Here is a 17,845-nt window from a genome sequence, read left to right on the forward strand (position 1 = left end):
ACATGAAACATGAACATGAGCATGTTTTGTGTCCTTTCCAACAAGTTCACCCCTGTGCCTGTTCCCCAAATTCCTTTGTCTCTGTTCTTCTGATCTCATTCCTTCCCTGCAGCTGACCAATAAGAAGAGCCATTCAGCAATGCCCAGAATTAGATATTATTATACATTTCAGGTCGGGTCATTTCTTCCTCTGTTACAAAGCAAGGACCACATGTCCTATTCTTATCTTTGCCCATTGGGAGTGTTTCCCTCAAGGCCACCTCTGACCAGGCTTCTACATGGCAGCATCATCAGCCAGCACCAATACCCAGAACTGATCAGTCAGAGAATTGGACCCACGTACCTTCTCGTAGGATCTGTGTCCCCTTGAGGATGTAAGACATGAGTTGAGAGATGGGCTACCTCTTCCTGTAAGTTCTGTGTGCCTTCAATACCTGTCTGTGCCTGATCCTGGAGGTACCATTTCCATCATAGGAAGGATGCTGCTGCAGCCACCCTACATTATGGTTTGATGGATCTGATAATATGAGTTCATAATGGGCAACCCAGACACATACTTCCTTGGTGTACTGTGGTCAGGCTCTTAAGATTCTACTAGGGCTTCTTAGAATTCCAAGAACTGTTTTTCAAATGGCAAGTAGTTTTCTTCTGCTAAAGACGTGGCCTTATTGTAGAATCCAAGGTATACACACTGGACTCTTCTATTGAGGCTTCAGGGAAAATACACTGCATTCTTATTCAACATGAGTGTTCCTAACACCATGATATCTGTTGCTTGTATGGCCTTAGTGGCAGGACAGCTTACGCTACATCCTGGAATGGCTGCCAACACCCTTGCTCTGAACACCCCTGAAATCAGGCACTTTTCTGTGTCACCTGATAAATGGCTCAAAGCAATATTCCCAAGTGTGGTATGATCTGCCTCTAAAATTCAGAGAGATCCACGAAATGCTATACATTATTTTTACAGCTATGGGGCATAAGGGCCACAACTTCTTTTCTGCTTAGGAGAGGGTTTCCTGACATGCCAGACCCTGCTCCTGGGATACTGTGGTCTGTATGCTGTAGTCACAGATCTTTGCGGATCAAGACTCCCTGGTTGCCAATTTGGCTTTGCTTTTCCTCAGGGTAATTTCATTCGTCTTGCCTCTGTCTGTCAAGTAACGCCACACAGCCTCTGCTGTCCTTATTGAAGCTATAAATCCCAGTCGTTGTCAGCATCTCCTACTGTGAACGCTGTCTTGAAGGACACAGCACCAGGGAGCTTCAAAAAGATGCTGCTGTTCCCCTCGTCAGTGTAATGTCTGGGCCACCAGCTGACTCTCTCCTGGGCTTATTTTTATGTCCAATCTTGGGGTGTTACTGCTTTTTGAATCTTCCACTTAAATCTTCCAACAAAATCCCTGTAAACCCCTGGGAACCACCTCCCCAATATGCCATAATGTGGCTTCCTTGTGTCGTGACAATACATGGGACCTTGGGAAACTCTTATTTTCAGAAACTTAAGAGTAGATTCATAGTCACCATCTATTCTCAAAATTACCCACAATTTCAAGACTCATTTCATACACTTCCTGTCCCTTGGGTCTCAATCCAACAGGGATGGAAGTGACACTAATTCCTTACTGGTTCCTGCTCTCTCTTATTTTCCTGAAATCCTGTCTGTTTTCTCCCCAGATCAGAGCTGGTTTGGCCCTCATTTGGGAGGTGTGTGGGGAGGTGTGGGAGCCACTGCCAGTGCTCATTGATACCTACTCTTCTTTTCCTTCTGGGCGTGTGAGAAATAGAACTTCTTGCCTCCATGCTGCCAACAGAGCCGTCTCACTAGTTCCCACTAGTAGTCTGGGGTCAGATATGTTGTATGTCACCCTGGAGCTGAGGCAGTCATGTTATTAGTCAGCTCAGGCCGCCATAACAAAATACCATAGACTGGGTGGCTTAAACAGTAGGCCTCTGTTTCCTCACAGTTGTGGTAATAGGTGCTGGCAACTTTGGTTTCTGGTGAGAGCTGTCCTCCTCGTTATAGACTGCTCCCTGATTGCTGTGACCTCACACTGCTGTCCCACAGGTGAGCAGGGAAGGAGATCCAGCACAAGTTCCTGTGCCTCTTCCACTTCTTATCAGGGTACTGTCGCCATCAAATTGGGACCCATCCGTAGGACCTCATTTCATATTAATCAAAATAAAGGTCCTGTCTCCAAATACAGTCACATTGAGGGCTAGGGCTTCAACATATGAATTTTGGGGCAAAACAATTTGGTCCATAACAGGAGGGAATGTTTCCTGTAACATCCTCCAACTTGCCTGGGCAACCCTGAAAGCCATGTGTTCAGATGGCACAGATGTTCCAGATGGAAGGGAGCTGAGTGATGAGCCATGGCTTGGAAGGTGCTACCTTGGAGAGCCAATGGGACCACAGAGAACTTGGATTAAGGAACAATATGTATGCAGTCATGGAGCTATGGGGGCTGCTTTGTTACTGCAGCACAACCCATCCTATCCTGACTAATACAGCGGACTGTAGCCCCTGGTATGTCTATGCTCCCCAGTTTTTGCCTCACGACTATCCCAAGGTCCTTTAAATCTAGGAAATTTTATGTAATTTTTCTGTATAAGAGTGGTCATAATTTCAAGAATAGGTAATATTTTGTGTATTGCTTCCCCCCCATGTCATGATATAGTTCCATAAAGATCATTTTACTGACTCCACAATACTTCGGTCCAAAGGCTGAGATACTCTAATTCTGAAGACATTCTTTTCATATAAGTTATTATTTTATATATAATTTTGTTTGCTAATGAAAAGCTTCCATTTACATTAAAGAAAACAGTGCCTTTCCTGGAATGAATCATCACAATTTAAAAATATACCTTTATTTTTAATTTAAAATGAATGTGATGGGGGACTTCTCTGGTGGTCCAGTGGTAAAGAATCCACCCTGCAATGCAGGGGATGCAGGTTTGATCCCTGGTCAGGGAACTAAGATCCCACATGCCATGGGGCAACTAAGCCCACGTGCTGCAAACTACAGAACCCATGCCCTCTGGAACCTGCACACCACAACTACAGAGCCCACACACCCTAGAGCCTGCGCACCACAACTAGAGTAGAGAAAACCCACACACCACAACTAGAGAGAAGCCCATGCACCACAAAAAAGAGCCCACGTGCCACAACAAAAGATCCCACATGCCTCAACAAAGATCCCACGTGCCACCACTAAGACCCGACACAACCAAAAAAATAAAATAATATAAAATAAATAAATCTTTAAAAAAGTAAAATGAATGTGATGTTCAGATTCATGAAGCCATGGTATCTTTCATTTCTCAAAACATGACATTTTCTATACTCTCCCTTGCTCTGGCTCTCAAGTAGCTTTATTTATGTGCTACTCTCAAGGTACACAGAGCTTTCTCGTGGAATGAATTGTGTTGAACAAATAACAGAAAATTCCTCCCCTAAGGAGATTGGAATCTGCAGGCAAGTCACCTAATCCAGAATGCGGAATAAAGAACAAGCATTGTGTGTGGGGTAGGGTTGTTTCTGGAAAGATCAGCAGCAAGGTGTTTTTTTAGCCTCACACACAATTGATGCTATGGTTCAATGATTTATCAGGTAAAATGAGACATTTAACAATGAAACAGGCCATTAGGAAGCCACCAGTGGGTCATTTCAGTAGGCATTTCCATTTTAAGGATGGCCTCAGCCTTGAAGCAGAGAATGACAGAGAAATGCTTACCCTTGCGGAGATCTCGGCATGGCTAAGCTATTTTTTACTGCCTTTACGTGGTATCTGAAGGGAACATAAGAGGACAGAGGAGCAAATACAGTCGGCCTTCCATCGCACCCGTGACAATACCATCTCCAATTATAGCCCTCCAAGAGATCTCTGAAACTGTGTTTCTGAAGTGGTCATTTATTAAAGGCTTAGGGCTCTTCTGATAAATAAACTGGGAGGTTCTGTCATTCTCTCAGGGCTAAAGGAGACAGCTCTGGGGCTCAGTGTGTGATCAGGGACTGTGTGGGCTGAGGCAGGGGGGCAAGGTGCAGCTCAGAGCTGTGATTCAGCCCCTGAGTAATGAAGTGACAGGCTGGAGGCGACTTCATTACGTGTGATGCGGTGGCCCCATCCATCCACGAGAAGTGAGAGCACAGTGAGAGGGCAGGAGGCGTGTGATGGGAAAGGAAGCAGGTTGTGCTGTCAGAGCAGGTGGTCTTGGGAGTGAGAGAGGTGTACGAGTGAATCCTGGATGAACAGGGAGATTTAGGACAGGTTACCCAGCTTCTCTGAGCCTCGATTTCCCCATCAGTAAAATGGGGATAAGAACAGTGCCTTACATAAGATCTGTGGTATGTATTTGATAAAATGATGTGTAACTGAATCACTTGGCCACACAGTAGAAATGAACACAACATTGTAAATCAACTATATTTCAATGAAATATAAAAAAATTAACAAATAAAAAAATACTTTGGATTAAAGTACTGAACCTAGTACCTGACAACAACCACAATAGTAATAACAACATTCACACTGTGACCAGCTGCTAGGTGCTTATATATATAAAATCATACAAAATCTTCCACTTAAAGTCTAACTGTTAGCTCAAGAGGGATATGGAAGTGAAAAAATATCTTCCTTATAATCCCTATGGAACAACTTTAGTGTCTTTGCTGCTTGACAGTCTAGGAGGATGATTTAGGGGGGAAATTATAGTGGGTGTTTCAATGTGTGAGTTGGGATGGTAGAAATATTTACCATCTTCCTCAAATATGTGGAGAAGATCAGTTGAGACAGTACCTATTCATGTTATAAAATACTAGACATTATTAATGATAATTATGTGGTATAGATGCTATGCATTTGATAGTTTCAACTGGTTTTTCTAATATCAGATATTCAAAGATTCCTTAGTCCCCTGGGGCCTGTTTGGGTACATCAGGGAACTGGAATAAGTGGGTTTTTTTGTCTCTTTGTTTGTTTTTTTAATTAATTAATTTTATTTTATTTTTGGCAGTATTGGGTCTTCGTTGCTGCTTGCAGCTTTCTCTAGTTGTGGTGAGCGGGGGCTACTCTTCATTTTGGTGCGTGGGCTTCTGATTGCAGTGGCTTCTCTTGTTGCAGAGCATGGGCTCTAGGCGCACAGGCTTCAGTAGTTGTGGCACACAGGCTTAGTTCCTCCATGGCATGTGGGATCTTCCCGGACCAGGACTCAAACCCGTGTCCCCTACATTGGCAGGCAGGTTCTTAACCACTGTGCCACCAGGGAAGCCCTGGAATAAGTGTTTTATATGAGGATTGTTTTTCATGTGCCAATAGGCTAAGGGGGTGTTATAAACATAACTTAGGAAACCAAAGTTATGCCTGCCCTCAAGGACTTCACACGAGAGAATGAGGTATGCAAAAAGGTGAATCACCATAGTGAGGGGTGGACGCAATAATAGCCCAGATATTAGTATCAGGGAGGAGAGTCATTGGTAAGACCATTTTGTTTGTGGGGTTATTGGTGGCAAGCAACAGAAATTATTTGTGGGTATTTTAAACAGAAGAGGAACTTTTCAAGACTACATTAGTTAGGCCACTGAATTGCTTGGAAGAATAGAAAACTAGGTTGGCAAAATAGGCAGAAGAAAAGGGAAGCCAGAAACTACAAACCAAATCCTGCCAGTGGGTCAGTCTGCTGAGGATGGCGTGGCTGTTCCCACTGCGTATCAGTGCACTGTTCTCAGTTGGCACCACCACTGGCCCAGGGTGCTGCCCGTGATCCACTCTGGACTCAATGCCTTTGGCATGTGCACCTGTTTGATAGAATGTAGGTCTCATCCTTTCTCTCTTGCTGCAGGGGACCTGGGGAGTGAGTCTTTGGCAGCTTCTATAGTTGGAGCAGGTTCTTTTTCCCTTATAAATATTATTTATAAAGTGAGGTAAATTCTCCAAAGGTAGGAAGGGAGTTCAGACACTGGCCAGCCAGAAACACATGCTGCAGATACTGGAGGTCACATTTTCATCTTTGCTGGTTTTCTTGTGCCTATCAATAAACAGCAAGTTGATTGATTATCATTTCATATTTATGGATGAATATATGTTAAGCTACCATTACATGCTATAGTAATTGATCAAAAGAAGATCCCCTATACCTCCATAAGCTGTGTGTTTGTTCCTTGTTTCTTTCCAAACCAGGCATGAGATGTGCACTTACACAAGCTCCCCAACTCAAATCATGGCTCCGTACCAAAGAACTAATAAGCAAGTCCAAGTTTCTTTTGCTTTTCGTGTTTTTTTGAATAATTACTTTACCTATTTCTTTCTTACCAATTCAGGCAACATACTTTTTCTCAAGGAAATTACATTTGCTTATGAATGTAAGTGAATAAGCAGAATGACAAGAGTTTGCTTCAGCTAGAATTAGATGGATATTGCAATTATTGGAGGAAAGAATATTTTCCTAAATTCAGCTATGAATCCTCTACAGATCAAAACAAGGACTGCTTGTAAGATGGTTCTCTTGCTTTAATACATATTATATTTTGTGAGCATATAAAAACCTCTTGTTATGTGGTAAAATACTCTTTTTGGCATTGAGGGAAACACATATATTCTGAATTTCATCATGATAGGGAGAACAGATAAGCTGAGTTTTTTGGGTCAGAAAAGGGGATATTATGAGCTTTTCAAGTGTGTGTGATAAATACTGAAAAGGTACCGTCATGGATGTTTTTCCAGCTTAAAAGTATATTAGACCTGGAGTCTCCACTTAGGATTATAACTAGAGTTTCCTGGCCATGTTCTGCCAGGCCCTGTTATTGAAATGGAGCAGGACCCTATGGTCCTTGGCCCCCCACGTCCTCAGCCTGCCTTTTGTCTGTGGAAAAACTTTTGTCGAAGAATAAGTCAAATCAGAGAAGTGAGAAAATGCAGAAACAAAGGAAAACAGTCCAACAAGACTAAATAATAAAAGTTCAGTCATTAAGCAAAGTCAAGGACCTTTTGTTCCTTTTCAAGGGCTAGAGATAATATTCTGAGCCATATCCTGTGAGCTGTCTTATATACTGAAACCCCCACCAGGTGGAAGAAGTTAATACATGATGACCAGACTGTAGCCATGACATAAGCTGCCACAATTCTGAGAACTGGCCTCAAAGAAATGGGAACAAACCGACCCTGGAACTGAAGACTAGCTGTACTTAAAACAATCAAGATGATGGTGGCCAGACCACCGATGACCAGTGTCAAGAGGACTGTCAGAGCTGACTGTGCTGTTTCTGCATGTAGCCCCCTCCCTCTGTCTATAAAAGCTCTTGCCCACTGATTGTCAGGAGTCCAACCACCAGTTGCCAGCCTCCAAAATAAAGCAAGCTTTCCTTTCCACCAGCCTTTTCTCTTTATTGGCTTTTGAGCAGCGGCAGCTGGACCTACTTTTGCTAACAGGTTTTGGTTCCCAGCGTGAGGCTGGGCTCTCGCGATATCTGGCTCCCGGGTTTTCCGGAGCAGGGCCGCCGGCATGAAGAAGCTTTGGGATGGCTGCGAGGACCCCTCTGCTCGTGGCTCACTGGCCCTGACCTGAGAGGGATCTGGCAGGGACATTCCTAGCAGCTGCTCAAACCATTTATTTGGGGGCCCCTCGCTGTTTCTCCCCTGCTTGGCACTGGCTGCCAATGTATGCTTTCCCTTGCTGGAACGGAAAGATGCCTCTGGAAGAGCTGACGAGCTCCAAGACCAAGTAAGTCCACCGGTGTGCACCCGGCAAACTTCTCTTTTGAGCACGAAGTGTGATTTGGGTGTTTTGCCAGTTGGTTCTGACGTCAAGGCCCGTTTGTGAGCACAAAGTGCTATTTGGGCGTTTTTGCTAATTGGTTCTGACGTGTGTCTGACGTTGAAGACCGTTTGTGTTGTTAAGTGTTTGTTTGGGACTCCATATGGGTCATCCTCTCCATGATTTGTGACTGTTCTGTCTTTTGGTGTGTGAGGGTATATTCCATTTGTGTGATTGGTATTCTTGTTCCCTTTTGTAGAATGGGAACAATATATGGCAACAGTATTCTTTAGACTCTGGAGAAAATTGGTTAAGATGAAACTCTTCTGAAACTACAAAACTGATTCTTTTTGCATATGCAGTTGGAGAAAACTAGCTTGATAAAATACTTTTTTCAGAATCTTGACCCTGAGAGAACAGTGTTACCACTTTCGGTAACATTAGGTGCCCCTTTTTACGTTTCTGTTAACATCCCATGATCCACTCTTCTCCAGCATCTATCTCAATTTTTAGTTTACTTGTTTGTTTCCCTAATAGTTGATAACCTTTCTGAGGGCAGAAACTATGTTCTTTCTCTCTAGAATTGCTAGCTTTTACCGTGGCTCTATCAGTATCTAATGACTTGAACATAGAGAGCTGAATAGTGTCATGGAATTAAAGTATTTATGTTTTATGCAGAGTAATATTCCAGTCAAACAGTAGGTTTTGAGTATGTACCATGAGCCTGGTGGTGTGTTAGGTAATGCTGCTAGATGTGACATGTAACAGACATGATTTGTCTTTCTTGGATCTTGGAATCCAGAAGAATGTTCTTCAAGGAACAAGTAATGTAAAATTATATATGGCTCAAGGGATAGAGAAGAAGTTCCAAAATGCATTTCTGGCCAGATGATTGTGAATTATGTAAATGAACAAAGATATTAATGTGTTATGTAGAAATGCTGCTGATAAACATAGATTTTAAAATCATTCTACAGTTTTTATTTAAAATCTCGTCTAGTTAGCAAACAGTGATGACAGCATCTCACTGCTTCCCTCAACAATATATAATCTATACATGAAAGATGGACATATATTAAATTAAGGCTATAGAAGGAAATCACATCCTCCAATATACTAGAACAAAGAGGGATGGATAAAACAGAAAGGTGAAAATGTCATAAATGGATAACATAAATATTATTAGTTTTCCTAAGGTATTTTTTCCTGAGGAATAATCAAGGACTTTTTGATGATGGCCATTCTGGCCAGTGTGAGGAGGTACCTCATTGTACTTTTGATTTGCATTTCTCTAATAATTAGCGATGATGAACATCTTTTCATGTGTCTATTGGCCATCTGTATGTCTTCTTTGGAGAAATGTCTATTTAGGTCTTCTGACCATTTTTTGATTGGGTTGTTTGTTTTTTTGTTATTGAGTTGTATGTGTGAGCTGCTTGTATACATTGGAAATTAAGCCCTTGTCAGTTGCATTGTTTGCAAATATTTTCTCCCATTATGTAGGTTGTCTTTTTGTTTTGTTTATAGTTTCTTTTGCTGTGTAAAAGCTTATAAGTTTGATTAAGTCCCATTTGTTTATTTTTTATTTTATTTCTATTGCCTTGGGAGACTGACATAAGAAAACATTGGTACGATTTATGTCAGAGAATGTTTTGTGTTTGTTCTCTTCTAGAAGTTTTATGCTGTCATGTTTTATATTTAGGTCTTTAGGCCAGGCATAAGAATTACTCTTGATTTCTTTTTTGATAGATTACTAGACTTCTAGATCAGATGATTGAAAAAAAATCAAGGTCTTCATTAATTTCAGCAAGTCATTTGACAGTTTTTACTGATTTCCTGTTGACAAAATGGAACTCCGTCAATAAAGAATGTGGTTGTGAGGTTTTACTCTGAGAGTGGCCTAGGATGCCCTGTCCTACCCTTTCCCTCCCCTTTCACAAAGCCAAATGTAGGCTGAAAAGGTGTGCAAATGCCTGAAAACTGAGGATCACGTATTAATATGGAATTCAAGATGATTTAATCTGGTTGGAACAAACAGCCCAAACCAAGACAACTCCATTTATCATGATTAAATTCAGATACAATTGTTTAGGTTAGGAAACAAAGAAGAACAGAGATGGGGAGACCTATCTGGGCTGCTCTCAACATATACATGAACAGATTTTTATACAAATCAAGTCTTCTGCTAGGGAACAGAATGATGTAGCTGTTAAGCATTCTAATTTTTCTATGGATGGCATTAATAGCAGGTTAATGTGAGATCTGAGGGACCTGAAGTTTCTGTCCTAAGCTGGGCTTCTCAGTTCACACCAGAGAATGGTATGTAGTAGCTGATTCAGTGATAAGCCAAGAGGAGAGTGATCAGAGAACTTCCCTGAAATTAAAACAAAACCCAAAACTTCTCTGATGGTACTGTGGATATTTGGCTTAAGGGAGAAAGATTTTAGGGCCACACTGATAACAATTTTTATTTATAAAGGGCTTTTATGTAGAAGAAAGAATAGATTAATTTTGCATTATTCTAGCAGATGGTAGAAATTGTAATAAGGATGTGGAATGTAATTCATGACAAAGAACTTTTTAGCTATTAGAACTGTGTGAAATTGGGGTAGAAAGTCTTAGGAGGCACTGAGCTCCCATGATTGTTAGTGTTCAGACGTGTAACTGACAGCTCTCCAGGTGGGGATTTTTACATGGAGGGAAAGTTGAATTGAATGGTAGTCTAAAGACTTCTAACTCTGGGGTGGTCTGAGCTTGTAGATTCTGTTTGTCTTTACTTTTTAACTCCAGAGGCTAACTTTTAATACCTTAAAATCACCCTTATGTTACAAGATGTCTTGCTAAAGATAGTAAACAGAATCCATTAGTAGGAGACAAAATGCATTTGGCTTGCTGTTCTTTGATAGGTCTTAGCTGAGATTGACATTAACTGTGGCATATGTATGTGTCAGGTTCTATCTTTATTCATGATTGTTGCCTTTTGCTGTATATGATGCTGTCATTCTTCACATATTCCAATCTTTCTTTTAACTCCCCTCAGAGTTAGCTTTAACAATGAATAAAAACTTTAAATCATTACATTTTACTATGCTTTTAAATAACTGGAACAGAGTTTTGTATTTGAATTGAATTGTAATTCTAGGTGGCACACTGATTGTTAATGTAAACTTTCATAGCCTAGGCATGTAGGCAACATTTGGCACACTTATACTCTGCATTAATACTATAATTATGACCATGTTTATTGTATATTTTGTCATTTGTGGGACATACTTATGATCACTTTATGTGCTTTATCTTGTTTAATCCTTACAAAAATTCTAATAACACTCCCATTTTATGGATGGGGAGACTACTGTTTAGAGAGTGTAAGCTGTTTTTTATGGTGATTCAGAGCAAAGGCTTTTCTTTTACCTTGTTATCACCATAGGGCAGCAAGATTTATTTTGCATACACAAGAATCTGCAGTTCCATTCCACCATCCCCCTCCAACCTCTCAGGAGCAGACATTTCTGGAATTTTCTTTAAACTACCTTCCCCCACCTTTAAAAATTTTTTTTGGTACACATGTAAAAAATAATCAGGCTTTTTATTTTTGTCTAATTATTTCGTCTTTCCAGCCTATTTTACAAGTTTCAGTTCTAAACATTTAGGCCCCCTTCCAAAGTTAAGTTTTTAAGATTTTTGCACTTAGGTAATTCTAACTATGCCACGTTCCCAGCTATCATCCTCCCTAAAATGTCTCCAAGACTGAACGATAGTCAATCAACTGGGACCATTCGATGGAGTCCACAATGGGTAGAGTTCTGACCTAGTTGCCGTGGAGAGTAACCCAAGAAAGAGAAGATTGTCTACCTACTGAAACACAAAGTCATGTAGGAACGCTTTCAGAGGGATGTACATAGAGCAGGGATAAATTAATCAAATGGTAGGGGTCAACTAGCTAATCTGTTGTATTTCTATAGAACGTTGACAACCATGGCTGAGCTTATTATTAAAGGTTTTTCAATGCAAATATTATGAGGCATTCTGCAGTCAGAGCAGATTCCCTACCTTTTTATTTGTTCCAGCCGTGCAAGATTAGTCATTGATTTCAGCAACAAGGAGCACATACAATATTGTCACCTGCCGTTGATTGCCTTTCTCTTGTTCACCGAGCATGCGACAGGAGACAGCAAGGTTACATAGTGGGATATATTAATTCAGCCAAGTGTCTAAATACACAGCCAAGCCTATTGAGATAAGGCTGTGAAATATCTATAGCAGTTCCCCCCCCCTTCTTGTTTATGTGACTGAATTTGCTTTCCTTGTGGATAAATCCTTTGAGAGCCACTCTCATTGGGTACCCTATTGCAGAGGGGCCAGAGATGTATCTAAGTCATTAGTTCTTTATTAGTTTGGGGACCATAGAAAAAATGCTTTAGTGAAAACCTCTCTCTCGCTCACTGGCTCGCTGTCTTTCCCTGTCTCCCTCCCTCCCTTCCTCCCTTCCTGGCTCCCATAAGTATATGTTCACTCTTATGCCCATTTCTCAGTTAAAATAGAGTTTGGTGTAATTAATTGGCTCCTAAAATCACAGAATGGGGCAAGTCCTCTCTATGCTATTATTCTGTAGGGAGACGGATTGTAAAAAAAAAGATTTTGATGAATGGGTGCTCCAAATTTCCATTGGAAAGTCTCTAGCCAAAAGTCTCATGCTATTCAGAGACATGATTATCTGATTGGATGCAGGGCTTGGCAGAAATCACTTTTTAACTCAGACGTGGGATGGCGACAGAGTCTCATTACGTTAATTTTATTTACAGGGCAGCCTGGTTTCCTGTGCTGCGAGCTGGGTGCTTATTCAGCTGCCTTGGCTTAGGTGGGTTTTCTGCACAGCATATTTTTGTTTCCAAACCATTTTGGCCCTGGAAAGATGTCTGGCCTCGTTTCACTTTCGTAAACTCTGATGAAAGCCACAGAAGTTTCCAGGCAGCCAGAGCAAGCCACTTGTGGGGCCCTTCCTTGCACTGTGTGAATGGCTACTGGAGGGTGGGTTCTAATCAGAAGACACTCCTGTTTCCTGAGGCTTTTGCCTTCACATAAGAAGGGAATGTTGTCACTGAATGTGGCATGAACCTCTCTGTGCCACCTCCCAGGAAGGGCTGAGAGCCACTAGATCTGCGACTTTTCTTTATGGGTGGATGTGGGGTCTTACCACACACCCTTGGCCTCCCCCAGGATGCTCTGTGTTCATACTTATTACAAAGGATGTGGAAAAACTGAAAAAAGAGTCTGGATCTGGCTTTGAAGCTGCTACTACTGTTTTTGTTCCATTTGCTTCTCTAAGTACTAATGTTCGTACACATTATAGGGTACCTACACATATACCTTCTCATGGAAGCATCGTAACACATGGATGAAGGACGTGGAAACAGTGATGTTATTTCATAGAATAGCCTCAAAGGGGCCATTTTATACAGGTCACCCTGCTCAAAAGTGCTGGAGGTGGAATTTAAAGTCTCTGACAAGTAGTCAATGATTTCTTTTTTCTCACTCAAGAATGGTCCCAATCAAAATTAATATGTTAATTAATATGTTAATCTGAATAAATTATTAAATTTATCAGGATAGACATTGTATCACATTTGGAAAACTGATAGATTAGACTACTCAGATCACAAGAAGATACTGATGACTGCTGAGAAATCAAATCAGAGCTAAATTTACATTTATGTTCAGCAATAAAAATTCAATTCAATTATTTCAAAATATACAAAATTGTATTTTGTGTTGGGTGTGGCTGCATTGAATAGGCTATAAATGAAAGGGACTGAGGTTTCCTGATGTAGGAGTGCTGACAAAGGGCTTCAACAGCCCTGTTTTTAATGATACAGGCTTAGTTCATTCTGAAACTGAGGTATTTGCACTTCAGGGCTGTGAAAATACACTTATTTATGAATATATAGGCATGAACTGTTAGTAGAGTTCATCCCAAACCAACTGGGACCAAAAGCTCCTTTTTACCAAGCACATGCTGTCTCTGGGTCCTATGCTGAGTACTTTGCTGATGTTATTTTGTGATTTACTAGTCACTACCAGGTAACAGGTTAGGGACCACTAGCCTGATGACGACATGGGGTCCCAGAGAGTAAAGGACTTTGCCCGTACCTGCAACTCCTGCAGCCACTGCCCCAGGCAGCCAGCAAGGTCTCCTGCTCTTGTCTCGATGGGTCTTCTTAACCCAAAGCTGCTTCAGTTACCAGGATGCGAGGGAGATGAGCTCCTCCTCTCCTTACCTGCCCCCCTCCCCACAAGAATGCAAAACTCATGTTGAATAGGAATTAAAATGTCAGGCATTTATATTTGTTTTAGGGCAGGCTTGGAGAAATAGGGACTTTCAACAATTTATCTTTCATGCTGGAAAAAAGGAAAAAGAAAGTAAGAAAAAAAGAAAGAAAAGAAGCATTTGCTTCAGTGACTAGATGTATAAAGGCTAAGATGTTTCTCTTATACTGAAAGATCTGGGTAATTGCCTCAATTTTCCACTTCTCTTTTTGTGTGCAGACATGGCCTAATTTTTTTTTTTTTTGTTTTCTTCTGTACGTGGGCCTCTCACTGTTGTGGCCTCTCCCGTTGCGGAGCACAGGCTCTGGACGCGCAGGCTCCTGACGTGCGGGCTCAGCGGCCATGGCTCACGGGCCTAGCCGCTCCGCAGCATGTGGGATCTTCCCGGACCGGGGCATGAACCTGTGTCCCCTGCATCGGCAGGTGGACTCTCAACCACTGCGCCACCAGGGAAGCCCAGACATGGCCTCATTTTTTTAGAGCTTTTTCAACCAATAAGTTTCCAATATATTTGAAGTTTTCAATTGTCTCAAGTAGAATGTAATAAGATCCTTTTCTTTGGGGCATCTTGTAAACATATTTTTAAAGAATTATTAAAATATGCGTACTTAGCACTGTTAGCAAATATTCACAACCCTTCAATAGCAGCTGCTTTGAGGGATGATAGAAACTGTGCAGCAAGTTAGGATGACAATAACCATTAACACTACACATCAAGTATAAATGTCATTTTTCTGCCTGCTTCCCACCTCTTACAAAAAGTAAGCTCGATTTTGTACTAAACACGTCTCAATTGTTATTTTAAAAACATAATTATCTTGATTCTTCTTAGAGACTCAAAATTGTTTCCATTTTTCCAGATTTTTAAGGTCGACAAATTAAAACAGGATCGTTTAGAACTGATTTCTTCAGCAGCTGAGATTGTTTTCTGTAACATTTTGTTCAGAAACAATTTCCATAGTAGAATCATCAACCAGAAAATCAGGACTGATACAGAGAAAGCTGTAGCCAGATGGGGACCACAGTTGGGTGGCAAAGTGTTTGGAATATAAAGAAGAAATGTCTGTAAATTTCATAATGGGGAAATTGAATGAGCAGTTCAAATTTATGATCTCAACCCTGTGATTGAGCCAAAGGCAACTCTTGGCACTTGAGTCCTAGTACATCTTCCTTGTTCTGCTAGATTTCCTGACTTCAGGGAACCCAGCTGGTGGATGGGAAAAGTGATGGTAATAATCATGGTTCAAATCTGCAACTAATGTCACCTAACTTCTGATTTTACTCTCATTTTATTATCTCAAATGACTATCTTAATTTACCTCAGCAGGTTGAATTTTTAGAAATTTGCTTTTATATGATGATTACCTTAACATTCAGAAAATAATGCAAGACTATATTATTACATATTCTTATATGCATAACATATTGAAAGATTTCATCTACACTCAGTGCCCACAGATTTTAGCTGATATAGCTGCAGCATACAGCCAAGAAAATAAGCCTTATTTCAGGGTCCAGAAGTAGTTGATAAACCTTCAAACAATTAGCAAGAAGAGCTCCTGCATCTTTTTCTCCATATTGTTCAAAATGTTCTAAGCAAGATTGGGACATGTAATGCAGAGGAACAGGAGTTTGGGTCCTGCCTTCAAAGGTAATAACTGGTTTTCAGTAAGGAATGAGGCTCAGTGAGAGGTGGCTATGAAATAACCACTCCTCATTCCCAAATGAAACATTGAATCCTGGACCCAGGAGAGCAGGTGAAAAAATGGTGGATCTGTCTTGTCCTTTCATTTCTTTGGCATTGGTTGTTCATTCATGCATGCATGCATGCATGCATGCATGCATTCAGTCATTTGACAGTTGAATGCCCATTTTCCGCCACCCATTGTGCTAATTTCTGGGGACAAAACAGTGAACAAAATTGAAATAGTTCTGTTCTCCATGGAGTTCAATGGAGGATATAGATAAATCAATGGGCAGTTACCATAAAGTTTGCCAAGCCCATGGTAAAATTGTGTAGAGTGATGAGGGTGCATGTAGCAAAAGCATCTAACCCAGACTGTGGGGTGGTGGTAGGGGGTCAGGAGGCTTTCCTGAGCAAGTGATATTTGTCCTGAAATCTGAAGAGTTGGTTAGGCCAAGGAATATGGGCTTAGCAAGGTGGGATGTTGTCTCTCCTTAAACGTTTATCTAAAATATGGGATTCAGGGAACAGAAGAATGCTCCAGAAGAATCCTCTTCTGTGAAGGTCACCTTACATCTACCAGGAGATAAACTGCCACCTCAGGACATTTGTTTTTATGTAGATTATGGACGTTGAGACAGATCATTTAAATACACAAAGTCTTACTGCTAAAGAGTGATTTTTAACTGGAGCTGTTTATACTTGGGAATGTCCAACTAATCCATCTTTGTTTGGATTGACTCGTTAAGAAAAGAACTGGGCTTCCCTGGTGGTGCAGTGGTTGAGAGTCCACCTGCCGATGCAGGGGACACGGGTTTGTGCCCCGGTCCAGGAGGATCCCACATGCCGCGGAGCCGCTGGGCACGTGAGCCATGGCCACTGAGCCTGCGCATCTGGAGCCTGTGCTTCACAACGGGAGAGGCCACAACAGTGAGGCCCGCATACCGCAAAAAAAAAAAAACCCAAAAAAACTAAAAAAAAAAAAAAAAAAAGAACTGACAGTTCTGTACAAATTTATTCATTCTAGTCTCCATGGTCATCCCAAAATCACTGAAAAAAATCAGGGCATCTAAAAGTTTAATGGAATCCCTAGAGAAAAATTTCAAAGTTTCCTTGGACTTGACATTGGTTAACACTTACCAAATATGATATACAGTGTTTGGGCTCAGGTGGGTAGGGAAATTTAGATGGAGACATAAATTCTGAAAATGTCTACTATTTTCTGTCCTTCGTCTACATGAAAAAAAAACCTTGATAACAGTAAAGAAATCAGCCTGAGAAGCAGATTATCCCGTGTTTTTGAACTTGTAATTCTGTATCACCCACAAAATTGTGTGAATTCCTATTTAACACTTGTATTTACTTGTTCAGGTTGACACTAGGTAAGTTCCAGTCTTCTGCCCAAACAAGCTGAATGACTAACAGCACTTTTTCTGTTGAATATCACATCAGCTATAAGCCACACAAAAGGATAAATACATACTTACTGGAATTATTGAATGTGAAAAAAATCACTTAATAGTCCCTTAACAAAATCCTGAAATATTGTTGAATATGTTGTCAATAGTGGCAGTTTTTAAAACTTGGGCTAAACTTTAACCTGCTCTTTAAAAGAATTCATTAAAATGCTACTAAATGGTTGCATGGAAAACGTGTTTGCTTTGGTCCGATTTAATAAACATGTGTTAAGCTCCCTGTATGCACAGTTCAGTGTAACCTTCCCACCCCTCTGGGTCAGGGAGAGCTTTAAACACTCAGGTAGAGCACCTCTTCATTCAGCTGTGGCAATGGCATTCCTCTATCAGAATTTTGTGTTTTCTTGTAACATTTCCCTCAGTTTTATTACATTCCATCAAAAGAGTACAAAGTGATCACAGAAAATTAAAAAAATAAATTATCTGTATTCCCATTATCTAGTTAGAATCATTTTACTGTTTTGTTCTCTTTTAATTCATATTTTTTTCTGTATCTAAATTAGGATTCTGATATATTTATTACATCTATTATTTACTAATGTGCTTTTACCAGGTTAGTAAATAATCTCCATGTCATGAGCATTTCCTTATTTTTACATTT

The 17,845-nt window shown here is 40.8% G+C and overlaps 1 pseudogene; it reads right to left on the reverse strand.

Annotated features, from left to right (window-relative positions):
- Positions 1–17,845, reverse strand: part of LOC113610265 (mitochondrial carrier homolog 1-like) — an 84,280-nt pseudogene that overhangs the window by 15,101 nt on the left and 51,334 nt on the right.

The sequence above is a fragment of the Aethalodelphis obliquidens genome, unplaced genomic scaffold (assembly GCF_003676395.1).
Source record: "Aethalodelphis obliquidens isolate GAN/ISIS:26980383/991018 unplaced genomic scaffold, ASM367639v1 scaffold62, whole genome shotgun sequence".
In the NCBI taxonomy this organism is placed as follows: domain Eukaryota; kingdom Metazoa; phylum Chordata; class Mammalia; order Artiodactyla; family Delphinidae; genus Aethalodelphis; species Aethalodelphis obliquidens.